At 33.3% G+C, this 19,136-nt stretch overlaps 1 protein-coding gene and 1 long non-coding RNA gene across 5 annotated transcripts in view; one reads left to right on the top strand and one right to left on the bottom strand.

Annotated features, from left to right (window-relative positions):
• Nucleotides 1-4,079, top strand: part of LOC133201960 (kinesin heavy chain-like) — a 29,814-nt gene extending 25,735 nt beyond the window's left edge. For all 4 annotated transcript variants that reach the window (XM_061337745.1, XM_061337746.1, XM_061337747.1 and 1 more), the window contains one exon: nucleotides 43-4,079. The gene's annotated coding sequence lies outside the window, so the exon portion shown is untranslated. The remainder of the gene's footprint in view (nucleotides 1-42) is intronic.
• A 1,657-nt stretch (nucleotides 4,080-5,736) lies between these two features.
• On the bottom strand, nucleotides 5,737-11,082 carry LOC133202120 (uncharacterized). The gene is made up of 2 exons (XR_009723198.1): nucleotides 11,024-11,082; nucleotides 5,737-6,613 (listed from the first exon to the last, which is right to left on the bottom strand). It is a non-coding gene; the product is annotated as an uncharacterized LOC133202120 (long non-coding RNA).
• Nucleotides 11,083-19,136: the final 8,054 nt, after the last annotated feature.

Genomic DNA, 19,136 nt, shown 5'->3' with positions numbered 1-19,136 from the left:
GTCTGTAAACCTTTGTTAATCATTTCATCTATCTTTTTCCAGGTGTTGACAATATTGTGTGATAAACTTTAGAAGAAGAAATTTCCTTTGTTGTGAACAAAAACATTCTATAAATACGGGGAAAATGGGCAAACTTCATGCTTAGATGTTGTTGCACACTGACCTTAGGTCAAAGGTCAAGGTCAATAACTAGACATCATATGCCTTGTTTTCAGTGTTCCGAGCATTGTGTTGTGTTATTTTCACCTCGGCTTCAGCATTATCAGTCAGTCTTAATACTAAACATTGTGCTGATTTGTAAGTGTTTACACAGAATTAGTTGTTTTCTGACTTAGAAATCCTTGTTAGATTGCATTATGTACTGTAGATGTCATCTGGTACATAAAAATGAAGAAAATATATATATATATAAAAATATGAATATATAAAAAAGGGGGTGAAAGGGAACTTTTTATGTTTAAGAAAGAAAAATTAGTTTCATCTAAAATTGTAAGTGGCATCATTACTTTTTAATTTATTAGTTTCTTACATTCAAGTAGAATGACGAGTCGATTATGTGGAAACAAACAGCATAAGTCTTACTTAGCAGAAACGCTTACTAAACATGTACATAACTGTGTTCAGTAGTTTTTGTTTTGTCATTCTTTTTGATAGTTCAGCCTAGCTGATGTTTGATTTTAACTTGATTTTGTAGAATCCTACATTGTAAGAGGCAAACAATGTATACCTTATTTATTGAATGTGTTAGTACTGTGGTACAGAAAAAAATTTGTATGTTTGATAATGTGAATATGTATCTACTTTTTTGAAGAGAGTGGAAATGGCATTTTCTGGTCTGTCAAGCAGAACTACCCAGGTTTGAAATTTGATAATTTTTTGTACATTTTAACAGGTAAATTTCAATGGGGGGGGGGTGCCATTTTTGCAACTTTATTTCTTTTACTCGTCCAAGCAAATTCAGTGACCGAAAAAAAAACTAATCCATGCAGTATATTATGATGCTGTAGGGTTGTTTGTGTCCTTTATCACAAGAATGTGAGGAGGACCATGGAGATAATAACAGTGTTTAATGTTAAAATTCTTTTGGCTGTGATGATTTGTGTGAGAATATTGGCTAGAAGTCAGAAAGTAGTGTTGTCCAAAACTCATAGTTTGTTAAGAGAGAGCAATGCCAGTTAAAGCATTGTACAGTTTTAGATGTAGAAATTAATGACTGAGTTTGAAGTCATTGAGTGTTAAATGTCAAAATTAGGTCTGTAGGCTAAAGGATTGTCTTAAGGTGCATTTACAAGATCTCATTAGCATGTCAAAATCTCCATTAGTATGTCAGAGACGATGAAGAAAAAAATGTTGGTTTGGTAGATCTCCTGAGTCATAATTAGTGTGTCAGAGACGATGAAGAAACAAATGTTGGTTTGGTAGATCTCCTGAGTCATAATTAGTGTGTCAGAGACGATGAAGAAACAAAGGAGGAATCAAGTGTGTAAAATGATGAAGTATAGAAATGATGGTGGTGGTTTTCCTGCAGCCATTTCTTCCTCTGGCTTTCCTTTTCTGATTTAGGGATGTGTCAGTGGTGAATTGTTTGATATTCCAACAGCTGGTGGGTGTGTCAACAAAGGGAGAATATGTATACTTTATAATGGAAGGGAAAAAAAGATCCCCTAAAGAAGGAAAGGTTAGGTGTTAATAAAGGGGAATGTACTGCCTGCAGCTATACTGTGTTTCGCTAGAAAGGCGGTAATAAAAGTATGAGATGTATGTGTTTATGACCAGATTTACAGGCTACTGGTTTAAAACTAGGTCGTCTACGTGGGGCTCTATACACCTAAGGTTCCTCGTCCTCTCTGTTCACTCATAGTAAATTTTGCTTCATTGCTAATGATTTTCCAAAAGAAATCTTATCTTAAGTAGAAATGCTCACAACTTCAGCATACCTTGAGGAACAAAATTTGATAGAAGTAGTCTTTAAACTTAACAATTTTATAAAGGAATAAATAGTCAAATATCCAGTGAGAGTTATCTCTCTTATCAGTTGGTAGATGTACCTTAAAGCTTAGGAATTTAAAGAGAGGGGTTAAAGTGACTTTTCCTGGTTTAAATTACAGTCTATCCCGAATATCTTGAATATGGTATCCCCCCCCCCCCCCCAAAAAAAAAAACTTGAAGGGATCAAGATATCAGTCATTTTGTAACATCTCTGAACTGAAGTGTTGAAGAGTCAATTTTGTATTCAATATATTGGTGTACAAGATAACTAAAGATGAATGGAATTATTGTCTTATCTTTACAATTATGTTTGAGCTGCATATCACCAAATGTCTGTCAAAAACAGTTGTCTGGGAAAAATGTTTTATATGCTATTTTCCAAAATAAAATTAATTTTGAATTGAGGATTGAAATGAGTTAGAGATGAAATTGATCAGCAAGGGAAATTTGAAGAGTGGTGTTTATGTTGTATTAAAATGTTTATTTCGTAGGTGGGATGTTTTGTTGTTACGTTTCTTCCAGTTTAATTTGCAAAAGTGAAGTCTTTCATTCTGTGTGTATATGTAGGTATAGATTTTGCTGTGGGTAGTCTGTGTGGAAAAAAGCTTTGCTGGAAAAGGGTGAAATGGATGTTTTGTGTTCAGGAGCTTCATTGTCTGTTCATCTGTCCGTCTAATCATAGGTGGAATATAGATTTTAATTCACATCTGCTAATTTATTGTAGTTTGAGCTGTAACTTACAAAAACCAATGCTATATGAAAAGTCTACATGGAATTTGAAACCAAGTTAAATGACCTAATTTTGAGATTGGTGGTTTTTGAAATTTTTTTGAATATTTTTTTTAGTTTTTATAGGAGATAATTTAATTGATTCATTAGATAAATTGATAGGAAGTGATACTATAAATACTTATTGCCTTGAAGTTTGGATAAGTTTAGAAAAAAATCATACGAAGCCATGGAGTATGTACAAGTTTCTATACTTGAATTAAGATATTGTATTGTATTGTAGAATAAAGTAATCTGTACTGTTTTACATCTAAAATTCATGTATTTTCAAGCTATACTGTATTGAATCCATTCCTTTTTGTGTTTTATGGTGTAATATTGTATGTTTAATACACAGGGACTGTAACATAGTATGTTTGAGTTTACTTGATCACTATACCTCTTGTAAGTATTTGTATGTATAGTGATGGCATAAAATCAAGCAGTAGAAGGTTACATGTCCTCGTGGTTTAGTGCTTGTTAATGCATTATATATAAGTGGATATCTAATGGAATACAAGAATTACATCAAGGAGCTTATTATTGATGATACTATAATATATGTAACATTGTATTTCTGAGGAACTCTACCCCATGCCTCTCATTAATGTATTGTGTATAGCTGATTATAATGCTTTGTAACACAGTTTTGTTATGACATTTGATTTTGATGTCAAAAAAAGTATTGTATTGTCACTGTATACTGACTTTATAGTTAGTGCAATAATTTATAATTCTCAGGATTGATGACGCGCTGCAAACCATGATCTGCTTTGATGCTCTGTTACAAAAGCTGGGTATGTAAACGGGAGAATGTCTTCATTCGTATATTTAGGTACACAGAAACATACACAAACACACACACACACATTGCAAAATCATATATGCACATGTACTTTGTTGGGACTTATTTATTTAAATAATTCTGTAGAAAAAAAATACAAAATAACTTGCGATAGATTCTTAATTAGACTCAAAATTAATAGATGTGAAGTAAATATATTTATTCAGTTAAAAAACATTGGTATTTGCCTGCTAAGATTTTTGATTCATTTTCATAGTGCTATCCAATTAATTATTTTGTTTTTGCCACTGATTTTTGCGGTCAGAATCACGCTTTTATGAACACCTATGATTGTCTCTGTTATTCTGAAGTAAAGGGTCTCCAACTGGATGTATTTGAACACTTAGTTAATCTATACAGTACTCCGTATCTGGCGTTTTTTTTATGCCAGTTTCTGCTTGCCAGCGTTATTTTTGTTTTGGAGATACGTGATGTAAATTTCTCTGCTAAGAACAATAAATTATTCACAGAAACGTGATTTAATTTTGGTTTTTAATGTGTATCATGCCATATGAACAGCTAAATATGTTTTTTACTCTCAAAAGCTTAGATGTACATGTTTTGTAACTGCATATTAGGACTGTGTTCAAGATCATAGAGGCCACGTACATGTAGCTCAAGCAGAACCATAATTGTGAACGGTGAGCTACTAACCGTTAGCCATTTACACTATCATACGGTGCATTCATTAGATTAGATGATTTAGTAGCTGCTACAATCTCCAACGCTGCCCCGAAGATCCACCATTACTGAGGTTATCGAAAGGAAAGAAAGTGTTTGGGGGGGGGGGGGGGAGGGGAGGTTTATCCGTTACATTTTGGTGTTAGAAGGTTAAATGTATCTCTTATCGGAAAAAAAATTGTACATATATTTATGTTAAAGAAACTCGATTTTTAAGGTAGATATTTACTAAGTAGATCTAGAACTATAAGTTTAATTGGAAATAATCCTTGGGATTTTTTTTTTTTTTACCTTACAATGTCAAATCTTGACGCAAGCCCATTGCAGAGGTTTTTGAGAAAGGAACGAACGACAACTGTGCAAGGGAAATTGGCTAGTTTTCCAGGAAGCCCCGAAGCCTGAGGCTCATTTGAATAACTCCACATTTTTATTCATTTTTTCCCCCTTCACTTCAAGAAATATGCCTGTATGAAGATTATCAGGTCATACCCTAATGAACTTTTTAAACTGAAATACACATTACTTAAAATAGACACTGTGAGGGAAAAAGGGGAAAATTGACAAAAAAAGAATTTTTGCATGACACATGCAAATTTTGTTCTATTCTTGAAGATACTAGGTTGCAGAAAATTACACGTTTCAGAACCTAAAAAATCAACTTTTATGGAGAAAAATAAAAGTAAAGATAATTTTTGTTTGCCCCCACACAAAAGTATTGCTTTACTTTTTCCTTTTTATTCTACGCATGCGCAGAAAAATTGAAGAATTTACCATGGTGCCAATTCCATAGATACAAATGTCGGATAACCGAGGATTTTCATACAATCTTCAATAAAGATGATCAGAACTTATTCCTCACCTTTGCTTGCTCCAGTTCAATGTTGTTTACAAGTTTCACGCTAAGAATAAAAGAACGCGTGACCTTGACATTGTTGATATTGACGATAACAACTAAGCGATAGATGCAACCTTTGTTTTTCCGACACTTGCATTTTGCAGTTCTTTTCTTGCTCTACAGTGCAATTGAGTTGTCAAGACTTCGCTTTGTTCATATTTCACATAAATCTTTTGTTTTATGATACAATTGTCTTCAAACAAACACATGATTTTGACTCATTATGTAACTTTAAATACAAACTTTTGATTAACTTAATTCAAACCTACAGAAATCGACCGTCTGACTATTTTCATACGGTACAAACTCAAATGTGTTGAAGTCATGACCCCAGGGACTAGGATCTGATTAGAAAGTGCAAAATGTAGAAAGACGGTGGGATCAATCTGATTAAAATCAGATCTTTGTTACGCACCGAAATTCTGATGGTTGCTGTACAAAGATCTGAAGACACCCCAATGAGGGTCACGTGTATAGAGACCATCAGAATTTCGGAGCGTAAAAAAGATCTGATTTTAAACAGATTGAAGGTTGGATGTGGTTGCAGTAAGAACAATAGTTCCGAATAGAAAAATATTTATTTTTCCGAACAATATGGTGAAGTTGCTTGCAAGCAATCATTATTGTATTTGATATTTGACTTAAATTTGAGGCCTTGTAGAAAGATTGTACAGTATGTTAGGTGAGTGGTGTAGCCCGCGAGCCTCTGAAGAAACAGTCAGTTCCTAACATTAATGATTCATAAACATAGCGACGGCATCGATACTTAAAAAATAAAACTTTAATGCACTTTTCACACATAAAAATTATTCAAAAATCGACTTAAAAACTGTAAAGGTCCATTAACATAGTATTCCAAATAGGTTTCTAAAGTCACGATTTATCGAAAAAAATCCCGTTCTTTGTGACTTAATTTAAAAGAACTCAATAGGCCATTACTAGAGTTGATGTCATTGATGTAAAACAAAAACGAAATGAGGAGAGATTTCAATAAAGCCATCAGAAGCTGACAGATGTCAAATCAATAACTTAAAGACAGAGAGGCCAGCTCTACTTCCTGTTGTTCTTCTTCGGAGACAAGAAACCATCACGCCAATTTTGATAATATGCCTTAAATGGACTTTCCGTGTCTTGGAATCCGTTTTTATCCGCACCAGCAAAACTTCTCTTTCCAAACAGAGTTCTCCAATCCATAAATTTGTTGTAACGGTCCATGTCTATGTCGAAGGCGCGGCTGTCCATGCTGAATGGCATTCGTTTGTTGTAAGTACTAAATAAGTTTTGAAGTCCCAGGTACTGTGCCGTAGATAACGGTTTATGGCGGAACCCTTGAGCCGAGGGATGGTCTCCAAAGTTGGTTTTGGTACCATACACAGCGGTATTCAACAACGTGCCAAGAACCACTGCGTACAACAGAGTCAGCGCCCACATTTTATCTGTCAAATAAAAGATTTCATGATGAAATAAAACATTCTGCGAGTATAATGTAGGGTCTCTGCAAAGAGTGTAAGTTAGGATTTTGGGTGTAAAAGGTTCGAGTGTTAAAGGTGCTTAGACACAGATCTGAACTTAATATTTGCTCAAATTTTCTATATAATATCCCGACTTATATATTGAAATAGCATTTCACACGAAAATATAATTAAAAACTTATTTTATCTGGAAATTATTGGAACTACGAATTCCGTGACGCGTTTGATTAACACATCTTTGCACCTACACAAATTTTAACTTTATCCTTAATATTTAAGAAAAGAAGCGATTTTGTTATGTATTAATGAAAAATATTGCATCTATAATCCAGAAAATTCAGAGAAGAAATGTTCGAAAGCAAAACCAACTTACCAGTATTGTCAGTCCGTGCTCTGTGATATGTACAGAGTTTAACAAATTGAACACACCCGTGAAACGTAAACTGTTTTTGTAACAGGGCACGAGCTCTGTTATTGTTAATGTTTACGATTCACCGGGTGTGTTCAATTGTTAAACTCTGCACACACCACTGAGCACGGATTTACAATACTGTGAGTGGGTTCTGCTTTCGAACATTTCTACTCTGAATTTTCTGGGTTATAGTTTTAATATTTTTCATTAATACACAACAAAATTGCCACTTTTCTTAAGTATTAAGAATTAAAATATGTGAAAGCGCAAGGATGTGTCAATCCAACGCGTCCAGAAATTAGAAGTTTTAATAACTTAATAACTTCGAGAAAAAATAAGATTTTTATTATATTTTAGTAAGAAATGCTATAGCAACATATAAGTCATGAAATTACAGAGAAAATTTGAGAAAATATTAACTTCAAATATGTGTCCAAGCACCTTTAAGGTGAGAAACACTTTTATATGTACTTAATTTTCTCTGAACAAAGTAGAAAATACTCAGAGCAGTTCACAGTGGAAAAACTAACATAGAAACCTTTGGTTAGTTTGCTTTATAGTCAAAGCCTATAAACTGTGGAGAATTTAACATTCAAATGTAGAATATTCTGATGGTTCGAAGGTCACAACCGGTTAACAAAACTGAATTGTACTGATAATCGCCATCTCTATACACGTTTCTATGTTGCATTCACTAGCCTTACCCACTGAGTAGTTTCATAGTGGACATTAATGGTGTTCAGACGCAGGCTACTCCTTTTTGGGGGAGTTTAAAAACTGCCCGGATGCAAGGCCTTTTTACTTCGCTTCACCTTTTTCCAGGTTACTTTTCTTGCACTACTTTATACAGAATTATTTTTGCCCCTTTTTTTTTTTGCCGTATTGCACTTGAGAACTATTTTGCCCCGTTTTATATTCGCCCCACTCAACTATTTTAAAAGAGATATCATGTTTCTGATGAATTCGATGACCCCCCTCCTTTGAACTGAATAGGCCATTGAAGAGGGCGGGCGAAAGTGGCGAAAAAAAAATCCTTCAAGTAGTATTTCAAAAGAAATGGATGAAATTGATTTTTAGTCCATATGGATCTAAGATCAAAAGAAAGCATCCTGATTTCTTCACTTTTTGACCAGTGGCTGTATGTACTTCTTTTTTTCAATATGCTACTCACCCTGTAGTTTTTTCCCTTTGCATTAAAAACGGAACAGTTGTAGGGCTACTGTCTCTTCAGAGACTTTTCGGTTAATACGGTAAGGGTCATTAAATTTGAACATGTACAGCATCCTGTATTTTGGTGTTTGAAATTAAATACTCCTAATTAACAGACTAGGCATTGCGTGAGTTTTAATTAAAAGCGGTTTTCTTTGAAACAATTTGGAAGCAGATTTTCCGAACAGGATGTTAGACAATGCCAATATGTCCTTTTTGCGTTTTACGTAATTACTGAAGAATGTACCTTATAATTAAAGCTTGACGGATTACCGGTGCTTCTTGAAAAGAATGCCCATTATAATATAATAATGTTAATGAAAACATCCATTTTTAATTAAAGAATCTTCTATTTTTACCTTACATGATTTTAACTCGGAGAACCAAATCGGGACCGATGATCCCGCTAGAAATTCATTTCTGTCAAATCATTTTCTGATATCAGGTATATTTATGTGAAGCAAGAACTGTTTTTCTCGCTCTGGTATGTGTTAACAAATCAAGTAGTACCAACTTTCCAGTGGACTGACGTAAAACAGAAATGCTTAAGCTCTGACAACTTGCATTATTGTTCTGTTTACAATTTTGAATTCAAATAACTCAAGTTCAATGATCTGAACTAACGTGAAATTCTCCTATATTCAATGACAACGGCATTCTTCATTGTAACCATGGTGTTGTTAATGTATTTTACGTTTTACTGGTGTGTTCGATTTGCTAACACTGCACTTGTTCTCTGAACACAAACAGACAACACTGGTGTGTTCAATTGGTTAACACTGCACTTATCTCTGAACATAAACAGACAACACTGGTGTGTTCAATTGGTTAACACTGCACTTAACTCTAAACGCAAACAGACAATACCGATGTGTTCGATTTGCTAACACTGCCCTTATCTCTGAACACAAACAGACAACACTGGTGTGTTCGATTTGCAAACACTGCACTTATCTCTGAACACAAACAGACAACACTGGTGTGTTCGATTTGCTAACACTGCATTTATCTCTGAACACAAACAGACAATACTGGTGTGTTCGATTTGCTAACACTGCACGTATCTCTGAACACAAACAGACAACACTGGTGTGTTCGATTTGCTATAACACTGCACTTATCTCTGAACACAAATAGACAACACCGCGGTGTGTTCAATTTGCTAACACTGCACTTATCTCTGAACACAATCAGACAACACCGATGTGTTCGATTTGCTAACAATGCACTTTTCTGATTCTCTTAACACAAAGAGGCAATACTTGTAGTTCCTTACATTCCTATTCTGACTTTTACTTTTAATATTTCTTCTTTACTTTTAATTTTTTTAATACACCACAGATGTTTCCTTTTTTAACTATTAAGGATAAGGATTTGTACAAACATGATAGTGTAAGGAAGAACGACAATTAAACACGCCCAAAATTCATAGTTAAAAGTTCCTTCTAAACACTCTTTTAAAACAGATCGGTCCGAAAAGCTCTGACAACATGAAAACCATAAAATTCTACCGAAAAATTTTGAAGAACATAAATTTTAAAGCAGTGTCCGTGTTCCTTTATTGGCTTTTAATTACAGTATTTGTGCATACTTTACTCTCAGGTAACCAGTATACAGATATAATTGGCTCTATATGTGATGACTTGTCATGATTTTCATCTTTATTCATCAGACATACCGGTAAATAAATTGAAAGAAAAACCTTTTATAACTTTTTTAAGGTTCATCTAAGCTAAACAGAGTTTACGTCACGGTTTGACTGTTGGATTTAACGCAAGTGTAAGGATGTCACTACATTTTAAAAAAAAAATCAATAAAATATCAATTTTAAGAGGTAGTGATGACATGTGTATATAGAATATTCAATTCACAATTTAAGGCCGAGGTATTTTTTTTTATTTTCCTGAAAATACGTGTGTGTCTAGTTAAACACATTATATACTACTTGTTAGGCTCTTAATTTTACCCGCTATACATCTCAGAAGCTAAAAGCTTGATCATCCAATGAAATCAATTAATGATAAAAAATTGTGGAATTTCTCTTATCTTGTTAATACTGATAGAGGAAGTTTTTTTATGTATGGACACTGCACGGAAAGCAAATTAATGCAAATAAATTCAATTAATGAAAAATAAGATAAAATATTTAAGTGTGTTTTTGCGAACAAAATTATCCACGCAATTACAAACATGGATATAAATCAACTTAATCCTTCTTATTCCCTTTTAACATTTCATTACTGGAGTTCAGTAATGTCATCGTCATACGGCAGCTAATACGCTTAATATCATAATGCGCTTAATGTGATAAATTATTGTGTTACTGTACATAACAAAATAAAAGGAGTCAAGTCAGTTCATTTCTCAAAAGAAACAATTAAATCTTCCATTTGCAGTAGATGTCCTCGGTAGATCATGATATGTTTTCTCTCTAAAAAAGGAAAGATAAAAGGGGGGATGTAGCACAGTGTTAAAATTAGCGAACAAAATAGATTTTCAAAAACAAATGCTAAATTAAAGGATAATTAGAAGTACCATATTTTGTTGCTGATGACAGAATGAATGCCCCCCCCCCCCTCTCCAGGAATTTAATTTATACATGAGATCCACACACCTATCCCCGTACAGTCCACAATATTTATGTAAACTTACTCTAAACATTTATGCTGCGATTAAACACCCACATACAAAGGTGATTGTGAACAAGCACAGGATGTAAGAGAGCATTAGATGAATTAACTACAATTATCTACCTCGGCGGACGCTGAAGTGAGAGTAAGACGTTCGCCAAACAAGACAATCTCCCCATAAACTGTAAAAATTATAATGTTTTAGAAAATTGGTCCCATTCATGAAAATGACCCCACATTATGCTTCAAGATTTGTACATCATATATAATTTCAGAAAAACAACATATCTTTTCTTCAAGATAATGTTTAACCAAGAAAAGTACTATGAATTACATGTAGGTACTTAGTACTTGACGGAGTCTGATATTTTATTGAGGAGTAATGGTAGGTACTAAATTAGTACTTGACGGAGTCTAATATTTTATTGAGGAGTAATGGTAGGTACTTATTACTTGACGGAGTCTGATATTTTATTGAGGAGTAATGGTACGTCTCTTCTTGATGAATTAAAAGCACCTGTACTTGTGCACTCCTCTTCAAACGTGAGAAAACAAACACGAATTTAATCCTTAACCTGTACTTAGATTCAATCTGGTTAGAATTTCATCATAGGATTACGATATCGCTGATTATAATTATTTGGAAGTAATTTAGAGTCTTCTATTATTAGACAAATGTTTAATTAGAGGAAGGGTTACATTTAGGTATATTGATCTTCATGTGAACTTCAATTCATGAAATGCAGTTAAAGCGTGGGTGCCTTAAATGATTATATATAGTTCTTGTGAGTATTGCAATGTTTCTAATCGAATAGGAATCGGGGGCTCGAATCTTCCGTCCTGTACTTCAACATCCCCTAATTGCCCCCCTTCAATTTATTGTTTTCATGTATATCATTTCATGTAAAAATCGAAGGAGGAGACGTAAGGTAATCACATGCACATTTATATCATACAGGCTACGCAAACTGTCCATCTTTATGTACAATCAGAGAATGCTTTTTATAGAATTATCGTGTTACAGTTTTATCTCATATTTTTTTTTGCATGAAATATGGAGATAACGAACGGTATTCAAGCTCAAAAGTCCATTCAAACAACACAAATCAGGAGCAAAGCAAACACGGATCTCTTCAACATCAGAGGTGGGGTCAGGTTTTTCATGGAGGAGTGAGCATTCCCTGCCGACAGGTCACGCCCGCCGTGTGCTCCTTGTCATGATCGGGAAAAAAGGAAAAATCCGAAGACAATTTAGTGTGTAAATATAACGGCGTAACAATTAGTATGAAAAACGTCACTCAGCATTTTACTTAATGATAGATTGTATTTGCTGACAAGGTCATTGTATCGACCATAGAACTTGCGAAATGATGACTTTAAACGAGACTGTTGATATTCTTGTTTCATCAACTTGTTTGTCAATAGATTGCCTCGTTTTAGAAATTGTTGGAACGTAGAGCATGCTCTTGCGTATCGAATCAACTGAGAGACATAAACCCCATATGCAGGTGATAAGGGTATATTGCTACATAAGTAAGGGAAGTTGACGATTGAAAGTTGAAGTCATCACGTTTATCATAAAAATTTGTTGTTAGGTTACCATTAAGGTCTTTTTCTAGTAAAATATCCAGATATGAAACTGATGTGTCAAACTCTGTGGTATCTTTTATTTAATAGTCAATGGGATATATCGAGTCGACATATGAATGGAAGTAACTGTTTATTGATAATACGTCGTCGATATATCTTAATGTCGAATCGAAGGCAACAGCAAGTGTTTTTTTTTTCTTCTCATGTATAAGATTTTGAATAAATTCTTTTTCTTCTCATGTATAAGATTTTGAATAAATTCTGATTCATATAAATACAAAAATAGGTCTACTATTAACGGAACGCAAGTGGTACCCATGGAGATTCCGACAGATTGTTGGATGGCCTGGTCTCCAAAAACTAAATAGATAGTGTCATTCAGAAAATCAAGCATCTTTTCAATGTTGACAACTTTAGAGTACTTGTGTGTACAATCAGAATGTTTTTTAACAAAATAATTTTGCTAATAACAAGGTAAGTCATTTATGAGTTCAATTTTTATTGAAAAAGCAGCTGTCAATGACATCAAAAAGCCTGGACTTTAATTTATCGTAGGGAATGGTTTTATAAAGTGTTGAAAAGTCGTACGTTTTGATGTTATTGATTTTGTTAAAATTTTGTGATTTCAAACTTTCAAAAAGTTCCTTGGAATTCTTAAGTATCCACATCTGATTAACACCACCTCTCGAATACATATGTATATTGTTGCACAGTACTCCTATAGTTTCTCCTTCATTGCTATTTATATGAATGTGTCTTTTGAAATAGATCATTCAAAGTTGTCGGTGTTTATTGTAACTGTGTTCTGTTCGAAATAAGTTTACTAGAAATTGAGCTCATCAGAAACCAACGTACCGCTACTCTTGTGTTTCAAAGCTTCAGATTTCGATTTACAGACTCAACAAGTAGCCGAATTTATACCTGAGATATATTTCTTAGAAATTAACAAGGCTCGGAACTTTTTCAACCTTGAAGCATTTTTTTCAGAGTTAGGATCCTAATTTTGAGATTGAAAGAGACTGAGAGGAAGGCGACTTTTAATTTGTTTATATGCAAAAATCTTAGTGCACGAAAGATAACGAATAAGACGTTAAGTGCGATATGTAAACATATCTAAACTGTCAATAACAAGGCCAGGTAAGTGTAAAAAAAGGTCCTGATAATTTAGACAGCAGGTGATAAATGCCTGAAAACAATGTATTTTTCTGAACTTTATCATATATAATTGTTATTGAAGACCAGCCAAGTTATTTTGTTGAGTTGAGATTTTTTTTCCCTTTATTCAATAAGGAAAGATGCTAAATTCACTCCAGCTATACAAAATACCGATATTCAAATGGGTAGTTTATTTTGATTCAAAGAAGTAGAGATGAAGAGCATATATGTCAGATTCTCTATGGTCAGTTTACATTATTCCATTACTTATATCACGTGATACAGATGACATTATTACGTCATTATAAAGATGTCCGTAAAGGACATTTAAGGCGATGTCCGTAATTTAAAGTTAACTTGCAAAGTTATTATCGTTAATTTTATTCAAAGCCTATGATTTCTTTTTCGTTACGCCACCAAAAAAATAGCCAAAAAAGACAGTATAGGGGTGGACACGTTTTGGCGGATCTAAGTTACGTTCAATTTTTAATGAAAATGATGACTAATATGGGTTTGATTCTTTATGAACCGTCAATAGAAGTTATTTCAATCAAAACCTGAGTTTAAAATATGATATACACTGTAAAAGAAATAAGTTGTGAGAAGTGATTCATAAACAGAATTGGCATGTATCCTTTTGCCAGCCTCCGATCTTAGTCTCAGAGCTTCTTATAGCATCAAACCCGAATTAAAAAAGAGCAGGCAATAAAAAAGATAATATTATGAATTTTTTTAAAAAATGTTGTTAATGGGCATGTGAATAATGGGATTAGATTTGATGTCTTTTGGTAATTAATTCATTTGAAAAATGTACATATTCCTTTTGTTCAATCCCAAAGGAGCATCATGGCAATGGACCCGAAGTAAAATATCAAATAATGAATATGACTTAGTTCAATTGTGTACAGTAAAGGCAGTGTACATACTTGCATTTTTATTCAAGCTTTACATATTTGTGCTTTAATTATACAATCAAAACAAAGCCCATTCTAAGTACTCTTACTTTCACAATCACCGAAGGATTTTGAACAAAGGTCAATTTGAAATATTTCTTCTTGCAAGAAGACTTCCATTAACTGACAGTAGAATCTATTAGGATATATTTGAACTGCTCTGTAACCAATGACAAAAATTCATTTGTTCGTGATTGTCCTCGTTTTCATCTAGTTTACTATATTCCGAGACAATCCGTAATTTGGCGTTACTTAGAGCCACCCCAGTATACGTACATGTATGTAACATGCATTCCATTGAGCTTTTATATTCAATATTTTAACATTGACTGGAGATTTCTAGCTAATTTATACTCAAGTTTATGATGCATTTTTATAAACATGTAGCCTCGATTTTTTTTAAAAAATTAATTTGTATGTGATTCGCGTGCATATAGTTCAAACAAAAGAGTACTATACCAAACTACAATTTACCTAGTTAACTATACGAGTAGTTTACTATATACTATAAATGTTTTCACGATAGTTACTATGCCAAACTATAATTTACTGAGTTAACTATAGTTTACAATACTATCAATGTTTTCACGATAGTTAATCAATGATTTAAGGTTTTTGATATAAAACAAAATAGAAGGTTTTCATTATATTGAATTCAAATTTAACAACATGTACAGTCAATGTACTATTTTTTTTTAAAATGGATTTCAAAATTTTATATTTCACTTTCACCAATATATTCTTACATATAGTTCTTTTTATATTAAAAGGAAATACTAATATTGCTCGTATCTTCGCATATTACTTCCAAAAATTTGCATCATTGATATGAAATTCAAGAGAAATCAAGTCTGTACCTTCAAATCCATTGCATTTTATTTGAATTTTAGATAATTAATTATAATTGCTGCTGAACGAACGACATGCAAGTATTAGGTGTTTTCCCTGTTCGCGGAATTTCGATAGGATACTGTTTCTTATTTTCCTGCAGATAATTCAGATAATTATGATGAATTATCTAAGTATTAAACAGACAAATCCTCACCGACCTGTGTATTACTCCCATAACACAAAAAAAGTGAAAAGTTTGGCTCTAACTGCAGGATGTCTATTTGTTAATTTAACCAGCTCAATATCTAAACTTAAATTTCCAGAAAAAAAAATTGAGAAAAATGTTAAACTTGAATTTAGAAGTCCTGAAATGAAATTTATAATTATGATTATATTTTTAACTATTTCAGAATGATGGATAAATGACTTACGCAGATATATCGATTTTTCCCGTGCTTTCACAACAGAAGATCACCTAAGAAACCTCCACACTGGGTGACAGACAATTTATACTAGACAGGCTTAAATAAGCGATAAATAGGACTCATCAAAGTAAGCGATAATGGTATTGGCCTCTATTAAAGATTTTATTCTCTCTCAATTGGCTTCTTGTAGAAGATGAATAAATAAAAAATGAAAGTCTTTTTTTATTTCCGAAAGACCGAATATAATTTCGGTTTGTGAAGGGGACGGGAATTTTTTTAGGTGGGGGGGGGGGTATGGTGGCTGAGGACAGAATTTTTTTTACCACCCCCCCCCCCCAATAATCAGTTATTGAGGGGCTCAATTGTAGATTTTTTAATTGTAAATCAAATAAATAAATTCTAGGTTTAAAGATACATTTAATATAAGACCCCCTCCCAAACTACTAGGTATATGAATGAAAAAGGCGAAGATAAAAATAGAAAAAAGAGTTAGAAATTATTTATACATAAGATGCATCTGATACTAGTGTATAAAATATATAAATTTGGTAGATAGGCAAGCTTGTGCTCTATGTTTTCTGAACCAAAATGAGCTGTAAAATCGATGAAAATTTGCATAAAAATGAGAAAATTCGGAAATTGACATATTTTCTGACCTTCCTGTGCTCCCTGTGTATCCCATAACTTAGAACCAATACTCATTTTTTTGGCAGTTGTGCTTTTAATTGATAAATTATTGCATCATTCTAAAAGACATCCCAAACCTGGGGCCAAAAGGGTCCTTAGCCCATCTTGTCTTTTCCAGAGCATCATGACAATGAATCCGAAGTAAAATATCAAATAATGAATATGACGTAGTTCAAATGTGTACAATAAAGGCAGTGTTCATCCTTGCATATTATTTAAGCTTTACACATTTCTGCTTTAATTAAATAATCAAAACAAAACTGTTTGTAAATACTCTTACTTTTATAATCACCACAGAATTTTGAACAAAAGTCAATTTGAAATTATTTATTTTAAAATTAATACATAAAATTAAACAAGTCAAAAATTTTAATTTTTTTTGTTCATAACATAAATGCATGCTTTAAAAAAATATCGAAAAAATAAAACGCCTCATTTCCCTATGTGCACTTCAAGTTAATACAACCAAATATAGATCAGCCGCTGTTACGGCTCTATACCTAAGTTGTGGAGGGACCAGGCAGTAGTGAGGGTTAAAGTGGGTAACGTAGATATTTTAAAACTTATTTTTCCTGCTGGACATCTAGCTAGCAGCTATACCACTAGCTTGGTACATGTAGCAATGATCTGTTCTTAGATGTCATTTAGAGCAGAGCTGCTTTATCAAAGATATTTTGTAAAACTACCGCTGACATGATCCATAAAAAAACGTTTGTCCTGCCTAGAACTCTGATTTAAAATATATACATATATCTAAGAATAAAGTATCATTTTTATACTTTTATCGTGATTTAAATACAGGATGGTCACGTGATCAAATTTCTTTATGGTAGATTTGATCTCGTACCAACCGTATTTACATCCCGATAAATGTTTTAAAATGATACCCTTTTACCTTTATCAATAGTTGTGACTCATTGATTTATAGCAAATGTTTGCGTAATATAGTTTTAATCCCTCAAATCTATACTGTATTTATAAATTGAATGAGTTGAGCACATCGACCACTTATGACGTCACTGTGAAATTACATCGATCGTTTATGATTTTAAAAAAATTACAAAAAATTCTGGTCATGTGACGAATCTGTGCAGTGGTCTAAATACGCCTTGTTCAAAGATTGTTATATATGACAAAACAATTTTGCAAATATAACAAGCATTCTGAGAGTTTTGCATCAGCAATACTAGTCCCCTACCGGCAAGTGTAATCTGGATCCCGTTAAAAATTGAAAATGCCAAAATTCCATCAAAAATCATTGAAGCGGAACGAAATGCAAACTTAATCTATAACTAATCAAGGTAAAGTCACATACAAAAATCAGCTCAATATCTGCAAGCGTGTAGAAAAAAAAATTGCGGAAAACCCTTAAGAATTGAAAAGGTCGTAATTCCGCAGAAAATCAATGAAGCGGAACGAAATGCAAACTTGATCTCATCTAGATACACTTACATAACAAAAAATCAGCTCAATATCTGCAAGCGTTTAGGAAAAAGTGCGGAAAACCAAATGGGACAGACTGACAGACAGCTAGAGGGACAGGCAGACGGACAGACGGATGGACAGACGCAGAGGAAAATAATATATTTTAAGCCTTATTCAACATGGTATGTTCTTGAAACCTTTGACATTGGCCTTTCTAAAAATGGCTGACAGATGTCAATAAGCACGGAGACGCATATATCATGTGATATTAGTATAAAGAGAAAAGTGCTTACCGATTTTATAAAATATATGGTGGATACAATAGATTACTTGAAATCATGATTTATTTTGACGCATTCTGATATAAAATCTCCACATTTGATTGAAGATTTTTAGTATACGAAAATTGACGCACGTCATAATCGCATTGGTTTACAGACAGCACGGAGTTTTTTTGTAAGTGATGGAAATAGGGTAGTGACGGAGTTTAAAGGTTAGTAAGCGACTGATATAAAATTAGTTTCACACTCACTGTGAACAGTTCCTAGAGATCAGGCCTTAGTCATACCGTGAGAAAATGATTCCCAGGTGACCCTCAAGACCTACAGCCCCCCCCCCCCCTTATTTTATAGATGGCGTATTTGTTTTGTTATAAACAGGGCATAACCTCAGATAGATTAGCAGAGATCAAGATTAGAGTAATTTATTACGAGAAACCTACTTACTTCGCATGACGATGTCGTATTCCTTTGCGTCTTTATATCACTTATAGGGACTCCTTGGCGTCATTAGTTACCGATTAATGTCCGAATAAAAAAAGATCTACTTATATCAAATGATTAGCAAAAGTGATTCAAACGCTATTTGTGATATTGTAGTTTACACCAGTTTTTTTTCCCTTTTCTTTCTCCCTCTCTTTCTACTCCTCTCTCTCTCCTTCAATCTCTCGTTCTCTCTCTCTCTCTCTCTCTCTCTCTCTCTCTGAGAAAGAAACACACATCTAATCAGATATCTTAGCAAAGTACACATTTATTACGGATGACATTCATTTTCTCTATTTTATCTTGTTGGTATTTATAATTATTCATTACAGCTGATTTTAAGATCAAGTCTCAATTGATTATTAATAAGGCTGATCTGTGGTTCCCGGTAACCCGTCAATTTTTTTTT

Source organism: Saccostrea echinata, unplaced genomic scaffold, assembly GCF_033153115.1.
Source record: "Saccostrea echinata isolate AGI-Se365-2 ecotype Australia unplaced genomic scaffold, CSIRO_AGI_Sech_v1 ptg000046l, whole genome shotgun sequence".
Classification (NCBI taxonomy): domain Eukaryota; kingdom Metazoa; phylum Mollusca; class Bivalvia; order Ostreida; family Ostreidae; genus Saccostrea; species Saccostrea echinata.
This window is presented reverse-complemented; position numbering and strand designations above follow the sequence as displayed.